Genomic DNA, 12,845 nt, shown 5'->3' with positions numbered 1-12,845 from the left:
TCTTTCTTCGTGTTTTGAATCTGGATTGGTTTTGCCAAAACCACCCTTCCGTGTTTTGGATTCTGGGTTTTGTGTTTTGGATCTGTATTTTTTTGGAAAAAAGCATAAAAACAGCTAAAATCACAGAATTTGTGTTTTTGTTCCTATGCTATCATTAACCTCAATAACATTAATGTCCACTCATTTCCAGTGTATTCTGAACACCTCACACCTCACAATATTATTTTTAGGCCAAAAGGTTGCACCGAGGTAGCTGGATGACTATGCAAGTGGGTGGCACAAACACGTGGCTCATCTAGGAGTGGCACTGCAGTGGCAGACAGGATGGCAGTTTGAAAAACTAGGCCCCAAAGAGTACATACTGCAAAGAAAAAAGAGGTGCAAGATGGAATTATCCTTGGGCCCTCCCACCCACCCTTATGTTGTATAAACAGGACATGCACACTTTAACAAACCAATCATTTCAGCGCCAGGGTCTGCCACACGACTGTGGCTGAAATGATTGGTTCATTTGGGCCCCCACAAAACAAGCTGGCAATTAATCTGTCCCTACACAAACTGGCTCTACGGAGGCAAGACATCGTCCTCATCCACCGATTCCTCATCCTCATCCTCATCCTCACAGAGTATTAATTTGTCCCTGCTGGAATCCACCACCACAGGTCCCTCTGTACTTTCAGTAGGCTTGTCTCCCTGGAAGAATTGATAATTCATTTTGATGAACATCATCTTCTCCACATTTTGTGGAAGCAACCTCCTATGCCTTTCGCTGGCAAGGTTCCCGGCTACACTAAAAACTCTTAGGGAGTACACACTGGAGGGGGGCAACTTAGGTAAAATAGAGCCAGTTTGTACAGGGGCCTCCAAATTGCCTCTTTTTCCTGCCAGTACAGGTACGGACTTTCTGACATGCCTATGTGGATGCTGTCACCGATGTAATCCTCCACCATTCTGTCAATGGTGACCGTATCATATGCAGTGACAGTAGACATGTCAGAAATTGTTGGCAGGTCCTTCAGTCCAGACCAGATGTCCAAACTTGGAGATCTTGCCATGTCACGTTCCGCTTCATCTGACAGTGTTTTTACCAGCAGGTCTTGGACCTCTGCAGGCTTGTGTTCACCAGAAAGAGAGACACCACATAGGTTTTAAACCTAGGATCGAGCACGGTGGCCAAAATGTAGTGGTCTGATTGCAACAGATTGACCACCTTCAAATCCTGGGAAAGCGAATGAAGGGCTTCATCCACAAATCCCACATACTGAGCGGAATCATAACTCCTCCTTCACTTTCTCCAGCTGCTTCTGCAAAGCCTGATGAGGGGAATGATCTGACTCAAGCTGGCAGTGTCTGAACTGACTTCACTTTGACAAGTTCGAAGGGCTGGAGAACCTTGCACAACACGGAAATTATTCTTCACTGCGCTTGAGTCAGGTGCATACCCCCTCCTTTGCCTATGTCATAGGTGGATGTATAGGCTTGAATGGCCTTTTGCTGCCCCTCCATCCTCTTAAGCATATAGAGGGTTGAGTTCTACCACGTCACAACCTCTTGCTTCAGGTGATGGCAGGGCAGGTTCAAGAGTGTTTGCTGGTGCTCCAGTTTTTGGCATGCAGTCGATGAATGGCGCAAGTGTCCAGAAAGTTTTCGGCCAACCCAAAAAAATCTCCTGCACACCCCTGTCGTTTTTCAGTAAATTCTGCACCACCAAATTTATTGTTTGAGTAAAACATGGGACGTGCTGGAATTTGCCCAGATGTAATGCCCGCACAACATTGGTGGCGTTGTCAGATATCACAAATCCCCAGCAGAGTCTAAGTGGGGTAAGCCATTGGGCGATGATTTCCCTCAGTTTCTTTAAGAGGTTGTCGGCAGTGTGCCTTTTACTGAAACCAGTGATACACAGCGTAGCCTCCCTTGGAACGAGCTGGGGTTTCTGAGATGCTGCTACTGGTGATGCTGCTGTTGTTGCTGCGTAAGGCTGGGCTGTCACAGTCATATAGTCCTTAGTCTGCCCTTTTCCACTTGTCCACATGTCCGTAGTTAAGTGGATATTGGATACAACTGCATTTTTTAGGACACTGAGGACACTTTTTCTGATGTATCTGTACATTCTCGGTATCGCCTGCCTAGTGAAGTGGAACCTAGACGAGATTTGGTACCGGGTACACACAACCTCCATCAATTGTCTAAATCCCACTGCACTAATGGTGGATACCGGACACACATCTAACACCAACATACCTGTCAAGGCCTCAGTTATCCGCTTTGCAACAGTATGACTGCTGTGGTACTTCATTCTCCTTGCTAAGGACTGTTGGAGGGTCAATTGCTTAGTAAAAGTAGTGGTGTTCCAACTTCCTCTCTGGGGTGATGATGACTTCCAGCAGCAACAGCAGCAGCGGCAGCAGTAGGAGTAGCAATGCAGGATCCTCCGGAGGAATTCCGGATAGGAGAGGAGTCAGTCGTGCCAGTGACATGGCCTGCAGGACTACTTCCGATCCTGACTAAGGAGGAAATTGATGAGGAGGGAGTTGCTGGAGTAGTTTGCAGGCGCTTGGATACAACAGGACAACGGGATTTAGGTGTCCCTGGACTGCTTACAGTCTTAGCCACACTTTCTGAACTTGGCAGTAACTTTTTATGAATGCGCTGCAGGTGATGTATAAGTGAGGATGTTCTTAAGTGGTTAAAGTCCTTACCCCTACTTATTTGAACTTCACATATGCAACATATGGCAAGACAGTTGTTGTCCAGATTTGGAGAGAAATATTTCCAGACCAAAGAGGTGGAATGTTTGGTCTTCTGCCCAGGCATGACTGTAAAGGGCTTTTTCATCCCACATACAACAACTCTTTCCCTTTGAACCTGATTTACATAAATCACATCACCATCAGAATCCTCCTCATCAACTTCCTCCTCAGCGCCAGCTACACCAATGTCCTCATCCTGTTGTACTTCATCGGTGACATCTTCAATTTGAATATCAGCAACTGGACTGTGGGTGCTTCTTACAGCACTTGCAGGGGGCGTACAAATGGTGGAAGGAACCACCTCTTCCCGTCCAGTGTTGGGAAGGTCAGGCATCGCACCTTCCACACTTGGACTCTCCTTGGGGATTTGTGATATCTTCTGCACAGTTCTTTGCTGTGCTTTTGCCAGCTTAATTCTTTTCATTTTTCTATCGGGAGGAGGAGGGCTTCCATCATCATGTGAAGCTGAACCACTAGTCATAAACATAGGGAAGGACCTTAGCCGTTCCTTGCCACTCCGTGTCGTAAATGGCATATTGGCAAATTTACATTTCTCCTCAGACGATTTAAATTAATTTTTTAAGGTCATTTTACTGAACTTTGGCCCTCATTCAGAGCCGCTCGTTAGCGGCAGTACGCTCGTTCCGAGCGATGTTTGCACATCTGCGCATGCGTATGCTTTTTAGTACGCATGCGTGAACCAGTCAGTGCGGCCGAAAATCCTTTGTACGCTATATAGCGAGTGCCTGCTATTTTGAGTGACAGAATGAGGCGTATGTGGGTGGTAACAGGGGAAGGTGCTTGAAAATGGGGAGTGGAGATCCGAACGCAGGCGTGCTTAAAGGTCAAAACGGGCGTTTTATGGGTGTGTATATTTAAAACAGCAGCGTCATTGACCACGTCACTGGGTTATTTTATAGCCAGAACTGCACGCAAATTTGTGGTAGCAAACACCAACCATAAGAATAGCGAGCAGTTCATACGCTGGTCGATGTACTCGATTAATCTAATAAATAGCGGACATGACGTAGGATGCGTGCGGCCAGGGGGCGTTTTTAACATATAAACGAGCGTATGTTTTGCTCGTTCGTTCAGACTTAGAGGTGTGAACAGACTGCAATGTGCGTACGGATCATTTGAATAGCCACCCCTTGTTTTTAAACGAACGACCGCAAATAGCGTCCGGCTCTGAATGAGGGCCTTTGGCTTTTGGGATATTACATACCCTCTACTATGACATTGGGCATATGCCTTGGCAGACGACCTTGATGGCATTTCATCGTCTATGTCATGACTAGTGGCAGCAGCTTCAGCACTAGGAGAAAGTGGTTCTTGACCTTTCCCTATTTTATCCTCCAAATTTAGAGTGAATCACCCATGTAAAAATATTTTTTTTTCGGGGCAGCAGACTTCCTTGACAGACAGCAGCACAGGACCCCTGCGCAGCTATGCCGATGACAGTGACAGGTGTTTTCATTTTATGACAGTGACAGTTACACCGATGACAGTAACAGTGACAGCTACGCCAATGACAGACAGGGACATGTGTTTTTTTTATGATAGTGGCTGCGACAGCTACATAGATGACAGTGACAGCCAGTGGTGTAACTAGTGGGGGTCGAGCAGGGTGCGTGCCCTGGGCACCGTGGGACCGGTGGCGTGGGGGGGTGCCACCGGCCATGGTACCGGCCCGCCCTACTTAGCCAGTGTAGTGCTGACCGCAGTGACTGTGGTCAGCGCTACACATTTACACGGGACCGGCATCAGGCTTCCAGCGCCGGTCCTGTGCTGCACAGCTGAGCCCATTCCCTCCCCCTGAGTGCTTGTCCAATAGTGCCAGGAGGCGGGCTCAGGCTGTGCATAACACACGCATCGCCGCCTGCGCTGGCAGCGATGCGTGTGTTAAACAGCAGCCAGATAGACTCTCATTGGCTGCTGCAGCACCCACTGCAAGAGCCGGGCTTCCGTCCGGCTCCTGCAGTGGGTAATGGGGCAGACGTCATGACATCATGACGTCTCTCCCATAATGCTGAGAGCGCCAGCCCTGGAGGACTGGTGGGAGGTGGGAGCGGTGTCGCGGTCCGGAGCAGCAGCGTGGATTCAGGTAAGTATATTTTTATATATATATTTTTTAAACCTGTCTGCACTACTGGGGGCACAATGGGGGAGGGGGGTGGCTACTACTGGGGGGACCTCTACTGGGGGTGGGGGCTACTACTACTGGGGCACCATTACTGGGAGGACCTCTACTGGGGGTGGGGACTACTACTACTGGGGCACCATTACTGGAAGGACCTCCACTGAGGGAGGCTACTACTGGGGGCACTTAATCGGAAGGGGGAACCTCTACTTGGGACTACTACTTGGGGGGGGCGGACTACTACTGGGGGCATTATAAAAGGGTCTACTACTAGGGGCACTGCACTGGGGGGACCACTACTGGAGGCAATAATAGGAAGGACTACTACAGGGGGCACTGGATAGGGGGGATCACTACTGGGGGCCTGCATCAGGGGGACCACTACTGTGGGCACTGCATGGGGGGGGACTACTGCTGGGGGCACTATATAAGGGGCTTACTGCTATGGGCACTGCACTGGGGGGACCACTACAGGGGGCACTAGATAGGGGGGACCACTACTGGGTGCCTGCATAAGGGGGACCACTACTGGGAAAACTGCAATGGGGGTACTGTATAAGGGGCACTACTGGGGTTAAGGTGCATATGGATAGGAATGTTAAGCGTGAAAATAAAGGGGTGTGTCATGTTGACACGCCCCATTTTTAAGTGACCACACCCATATTGGGGGGGGGCTCCCTTTTCAAATTTGCCCTGGGCTCCAAATACCCTATTTACGCCACCGGCGACAGCTATGCCAATGACAGTGACAGTGACAGCTACACAGATGACAGTGACAGCTACACAAATGACAGTGACAGTGACAGCTACACCGATGACAGTAACAGTGACAGCTACACCGATGACAGTGACAGTGACAGCTACACAGATGACAGTGACAGCTACACCAGTGACAGTGACAGCTACACAGTTAACAGTGACAGGTGGCTTTAATTTATGACAGTGACAGCGACAGCTACACAGATGAAGGTGACTGACAGCTACACCGATGACAGTGACAGCCAGGGGCTGGCTGGCAACCTTTACCCTGGGGGGCAAGACAGTGGCCCTGATTTACTGATAATCCCTCCACTCCATAAACATTCGGTATTGCGTACAACTATGAATCAGGCCCTCTGCTAATACTCTTATGCAGGCCTCCAGTAGTGTTCCCAGTAGTGAGCCCCGTATATAGTGCCCCCAGTAGTAGTCCCCCCCTATGCAGTACCCCTTTAGTGGTACCCCCTATACAGTGCCCCTTATATAGTGCTCCCCATGCAGTGCCCCCAATAGTGGTACCCCCCCTATGCAGTACCCCCAGTATTGCCCTTTATATAGAGCCCCGAGTAGTGGTCCCTGATGCAGTGCCCCCAGTGGTAGCTCCCCCTATGCAGTGCCCCTAGTAGTAGTCCCCTCCCCTTGTAGTGCCCCTAGTAGTAGTCCCCCCAGTGGAGGTCCCCCCCATGCAGTGCCCCCAGTAGCTATCCCCTCTTGTAGTGCCCCCCAGTAGACACACACACAAAATAATAAAAAAAAACAACCACTTACCTGAATCCCCGCTCCTGTTCCCGCCGCTGCCATCAGCTCCTCTGTCCGTCCTCCCGGGCCGCTCTGCATTATGGGAGAGACGTCATGATGTCTCTCCCATTACCCACCGTGGGAGCCGGAAGATGGCTCTAGCAGACTCTCATTGGCTGCTAATTACAACAAACACACAGCTGCCGGCGCTGGCGGCTGTGTGTTTGTCAGTCACTGTGTAGTGCTGTCCGAACTCCGTCCAGTCAGCGCTACACACGCGGTGCAGCTGTGTCACAGAGACACAGACTGCCCGCGGCCCGGGATAGTATATGGTGCTGCAGCCCAGGGGGCACATGGCACCCTGCCCCCTGGCCCAGCCCACCTCTGGTTACAGCTACACCAATGACAGTCAGTGACAGGTGTTTTTTTTATGACAGTGGCTGCGACAGCTACACCGATGACAGTGACAGTGACAGCTACACAGATGACAGTGACAGCGACAGCCAATGACACTGACAGCTACGCCGATAGTGACAGCGACAGCTCCACAGATGACAGTGACAGGTGTTTTTATTTTATGACAGTGACAGTGACAGCTACGCCGATGACAGTCAGTGACAGGAGTTTTTTTATGATAGTAACAGTGACAGCTACACCGATGACAGTAACAGTGACAGCTACACCGATGACAGTGACAGTGACAGCTACACCGATGACAGTGACAGCTCTGCCGATAACAGTCAATGACAGGTGTCTTTTTTATGACAGTGGCTGTAACAGCTACACCAGTGACAGTGACAGCTACGCCGATGACAGTGGCATGTGTTTTTTTGGGGGGGCAGCAACCCTTGACAGACAGCAGCACAGCACTGGACAACAGTAGCCAGCCAACCCCTATGGTCAGCGTCAGCAGCAACCAATACACAAATCCAAGCTCCCTCCCTGTGCACACTCCACAGCCAGCCAGCCAGCCTCTTTATAGACAACTGCCAGCCAGCCCCTCTATAGTCAACAGCCAGCCAGCCCTTATGGACAGGACAACAGCCAGCCCCTATATGGACATTAATCAGCCAGCCCCTGAGTGACAACAGTAGCCAGTCACTATGCACAGCGTCAGCAACAGCACAGCAAAGGCCCAGCTCCCTCCCACTTCACTCTCCACAGCCGGAATGAAAAATGTCGGTGATCGTGGAACCTTTTATAGAATCCAAAACCCGTGAGAATCCGACAGCGGGATGATGACATTTTGCCTCGATTTCAGATCTGAGCTAGGCGGGAAAACCCGAGCCTGACTCTGTTCCCGGGTTGGATTGGGGGGCTTGGATCGGGGGGACTTGGGGGGGTTTGGATTTCGGAAATCTGAACCCGCTCATCCCTTGTACACACTGACAGATATATTGGCTGATCAATTGATCAGTAAATATATCTTATGTGCATCGGCCAGTGTGTACCAGCGATATGTCCATGAACTACATAGTTTGCAGACATATCATGTTGGCTGTGCTGCACAGCTGATGCCCAATATATCCACGGCCAGAAAACAGATGATGGTTGTTCAGTGTGTTTGAACAACCATCATCTGCAGATAGATCTGTTAGGTGTGTACCCAGCTTAAATGTGCCGGCTGCAGGGGTAAATTGGACATAAAACTAGTAGGAGTTTTCCTGATTGGCCAGTGACCCCTATGATGTCATATGGCTGTATTTGTATTTTCTTTCTTTTTGATGTTATTTTAACTAGGAAAGGGTGGCTTCAAAAACTCTGCAGCCATAGGTTTTTCTAGGCTGACCCTGGGCAACTGGACCCAATATTTCTGTGCTTCCTGATGGCTGGCTCCTCCCACTGAATTAATTGTGTGCATCATTGGCCTGACACACTGCTCCTCTGTCATCCCCCTCTCTCCTTCTGTGTGTGTGGTTTTACATGTGTCTCTCCCTTCTACTCTCAACAAGTGACATCATTGTGTGTCACCCCCTTCCATCTCAGTGTGACAGGATCCACGTCCCGCTTTCCTCCTTCCATCCACACCCCATAACATCTTCTGGATCATCCCCCCAATGCAGGTGACAGTCTTTATCCCCTCCACCTCTGTGGATAACATTCTCTATCTCCTCCACTCTGCACGTGACAGCTCCCCACCCCAAACTCAATGCCTTTTAAAATAATTAAATTGTATCATATAAGCTAGAGAATTAGTAATGTTTCCAGCTTTATTTCTCACATCTCTGTCAGATACTCTTCTGATACTGCCTGTGTTGTACCTTTGTTGTCCATACTGACCTGATGGGTACCTGACACTGATGCTATCTGTCCCACTCCCCCCTCTGCATGTCACAGCTTCTATCTCTCTCCTTTCTTGGCCCTGTGTGTGACAGCCTTTGAGTTTCCTCCTTCCCACTATGTGTTACAGCCTCTGTGTCAACCTCAGACCTATTTGTATGTCACTGCATTTGCGTGTGACATACTTTGTGTCCTCAACCTCTCCTCCCTGTGTAACAGATCCCTCAGTATGTGACAATCAGTGCTTACCCACCTCCTGTCTCAGAAAGTCACACATGGGACCTTGATTATTTTGTCATGTCTGTACCATTCCATGTGTGCAGGCAGTAAGGAAGGCAGTCAGAAGCATCTGTATGTTACCTCATACAACTCAGGAGTCCAGGTGAAAAAAGGTAATTGTTGGAGGGCCCTTAGTGTAATGTGACTGGTGTTGGTGGCTGGAGGGATTGGACTACCATCCACTGCCCACTAGCTTTTCAATCACATACTGTACTATGACCAGGTCCCAGCTTTTCTCTCACATCCCCTACTCACCAGCTTTTTCCTCATATGTCACCCACTTGTCTATCACATGCCTACCTCTTGCCATAGCCCTGCCCCTAGACTTCTCGTCAAACCCTCAACATTACTCACCATTTCCCAGCCTGCTCTGTCATTCATTAGAACCCTTATCTTCTGTCCTACAGTCTATACTGAGCCGTTTACTGTACATCCAACAAACCCAATTACTTCCCAGAACCATGTATGTTCTTCATCAGATTACTTATCTCTCTGCCCCAGTCTTTACTGTGCCCCTCACTTTCATGACTTCATGACACACCTTCATGACACCTCCATTACTCCTCATATCACAAACACAATTTGCCCAGTGCTCTTCATCAGCTCATGTCAATCTTTGACTCTAGTCTGTACCATACTTGCCTACTTTTGAAAAAGCATATCAGGGATATTGTGAAAGCACCACCTATGAGCGTGATGTAAAGTGGACATGTACTGCTACATCTGATAGGTGTGCCATAAAACTAAACAAGCCCCAAAGCCATTATTAAGATCTAATTTTATTATGATAACATACAAAAATTTTTTAGGTCTGGCTCATGTATTGCGTTTTACAAAGGGTTCCATTTCCATATAAGTGGCCACTAGAAACCTTATATGAAAATGCATGAAGCCATAGGGACCATTGTGCCTTATAAGTATAACCAATGCAGAGAAATGACATTTGAATATATATATCTCAGGGAGATTGCTAGACTTTTCAGGGAGTCAGGGAGATTGCTACTATTTCAGGGAGACTCCCTGACAATCAGAGAGAGTTGACAAGTACTGTATTCTTTATCATACTAAGTAGGGATGTAGAAAGAAAATGTCCTCACTGGAAGTGATTTTACCCTAAAATATATTCCAAATCTAGAGGGCGCTGTCCTGAATACTATAAATTAAAGCTGTGCAGGTCCGATTCCCAGAGAACCGACAAGAACCCTATTTAGGGGTTCCGAGTTGAACCAATTCTGAGTACGGAATCACTTTGGCGATCCAAGTCGAACTGAGTCCCGGTTCAGTTCTGCTCTCAGTTCAAGTGAACTCTGGACCTGTTTACATGGGATCCAAAACCAAAGTACACGATTTTAGCTGTTTTTTTTTTTTTTAAATACAGGTCCAAAACCAAAACATCTCTACAATAAATCATGAGTGAAGAAAAGAAAGTGAATAAACTAAATTGAAACATTCTCAGTTCAATATAATGTGTCAGTTTATTTAGCAATTAAACAGGAAAATCTTTATTAAATGATTGACAACTTAAGCAAGATATAAATCTAAAACAAAAAATAACACTGTGAGGAAAGAGAAGGGATCATGCTTGCAAATTCATGCAAGAGATGCTACATAAATGGGTATCTCTTAATTTGTACATCAGACCCACAGTCTTTATTCCATACACCTAAACAGTGCTAGACAGGATATATAGAATAGCAATGCTCTCATGTTCTCTGAATGTTCTATGAATGTCTTTAGTATTTATTTCCTGTATTTGGGATGACAGGAAGGCAAATATGGACATAGGAAGAAATCTCGGGAGGATGAGAAGAAATCATTGTTTATTTTGAAAAGGAAAAACCTTAACAGTGAGTTTGATATTAAAGTAGATCATTTAGAATCTCAATAAAATTAGACCACATTCAATATAGCAGGAACCATTTCAAATGAAATATCCACATTTGTTGACAGTAATACACTATTATGTCTGTTCATCTTTGTTTAGCACAAGGCTGAACAATCATTCAATAAGAATGGAGCAAACAAAAAATGAAAAGAAAATCAGAATAAGTGCAATGAGACAATGACAAGACCTATCAACATCCATAAGTATTCAAAAGTTAGAGATGTGTGCGCCCCCCCCGGGTTTTAGCAATACCACTGTCAAATTAGAGATGGACATCAAATTGCGATGGTTTCAAACCATCTATGTTTTTGATGTGATGGTAGTGTTTTTATTATTCAATGGTGGCTTTCCAGTGTTTGTGCAATTATGGACAGCACATGCTTCATATCCTTCATGCGCACATGGGAGGAGTTTGAAAGTCTGGATGGATTGATCAAATCATTGATGAATTTCTCTGTGTCACATGGATATGTCTGGGTGGCAAATGAGAGGTTACCATGCTGATGCACGGAACCGATACAGTATATCTTGTGGGAATGTTGTGAGTGTGTAGGCCTACTTCTGTGCTAATTTGTAATGTAATGACAGAGATAGAAGGTATTTTTCTGATAGATGTTGTGTACCCATCATGAGGTGTGTGTAATTCCCGATACTAACAATGACGGCAGCATCTGTGGTTGGCGTGGCCTTCTACATGAAGACGGATGTATAATCTGTATAGATAGGTGGATATTGGCAATAACATAAAGTATAGTAGTAAGCAGTCTTATGGAAAAGCGGTTGCAGATGCATCCAACTCAGAGGGGAAAATGTATCAAACCATGGAGAGAGATAAAGTAACAACCAATCAGCTGTTAGTTGACAGGCTGGTTTTAAAAAATGACAGAAGCTGACTGTTTGGTACTCAATCTCTCTCCAAAGTTTGATAAATCTCCCCCAGAGTCTTACCCATGTTGTACAGCCAGGGAGCTTTTTCCACTGTGTGAGTCCACTCTCTCCTGTTAGTTGCTTTGTGTGCACATGAACCACAGCCCACTAACTGCTCAGTGCAGTGACTAAATTAGTAATGCCACTGAGCAGTAGGAAATGTGGGAAGTCATTTTCTAAGAACAGAATGGATTATACTTGTACAGTAGTTTTTGTGGGAGTTTGAATGGGATTCTGAGACATACGTATAGGGAGCTAATGACACAGGTTGCTGAGGCTGGAGATCAATACTGAAAGTCAATAGAGGAAAATGAGAAAAGCAGCAGCATTCATGATTAAATGTAGTGAGAAAGGTGAGATCAGGGTAGCTAGAAAGGAAGAGGTAACAGTAGCTAAGGTGGGAGAAGATGAGAGAGATTTGGTTTGTCAAGGGTGAGAACAAACCTAATATTATTGCAGATGTTGTGGAGGTGGAAATGGAAAGCTTGGAAGATAGTTTGAATGTAAGGGGAGAAGGATGAGACCCAAGGAGCAAACTTGAGGGACAGCAGGTAATACACAGAAAGAAAGAGTGTTTGAAATGAGTGGGCATAGGAGGGAGTGAAAACAGTGAGTTCAGTTTTGACCATTGGGAATAACTGAATAAATGTCATCACTAACTTTGATCACATTGGTTGAAAATACCTTTGTGAAGCTATTGCATGCATTACCTCCTACTGTTATGAGTTGATATCTGATATGTCTGGGTGAGTGTTGGGTGGAATGGAATATTTAGGTATAAGTTATGATTCGGTACTCTGGATTTCCTCCCTTCTTTACATTTTCCTATCCTGGTTCCTCAAATCATCTTTTTCCTCTTTCCTGTTCTTGGTCTTCTTGTTTTTGATCTTCATAAAGTTAATCAATTCATTTATTTATTTTTTAAAATGTATTTATTATTTTAATCTACTTGACTTGTGCTATCTTAATTTTAAAACATTTAAAGGAGAAATTAATATTTTTATATTTTTTTGGAAAATGTAATTAAGAAATTGTATTTGTCATTATGGTTTTCTCTTAGGCTTTATTATGATTTGAATTTTGA

Source organism: Taudactylus pleione, unplaced genomic scaffold, assembly GCF_031769625.1.
Source record: "Taudactylus pleione unplaced genomic scaffold, aTauple2 ptg000587l, whole genome shotgun sequence".
NCBI lineage: Eukaryota > Metazoa > Chordata > Amphibia > Anura > Myobatrachidae > Taudactylus > Taudactylus pleione.
Note: the sequence above shows the minus strand (reverse complement) of the source record.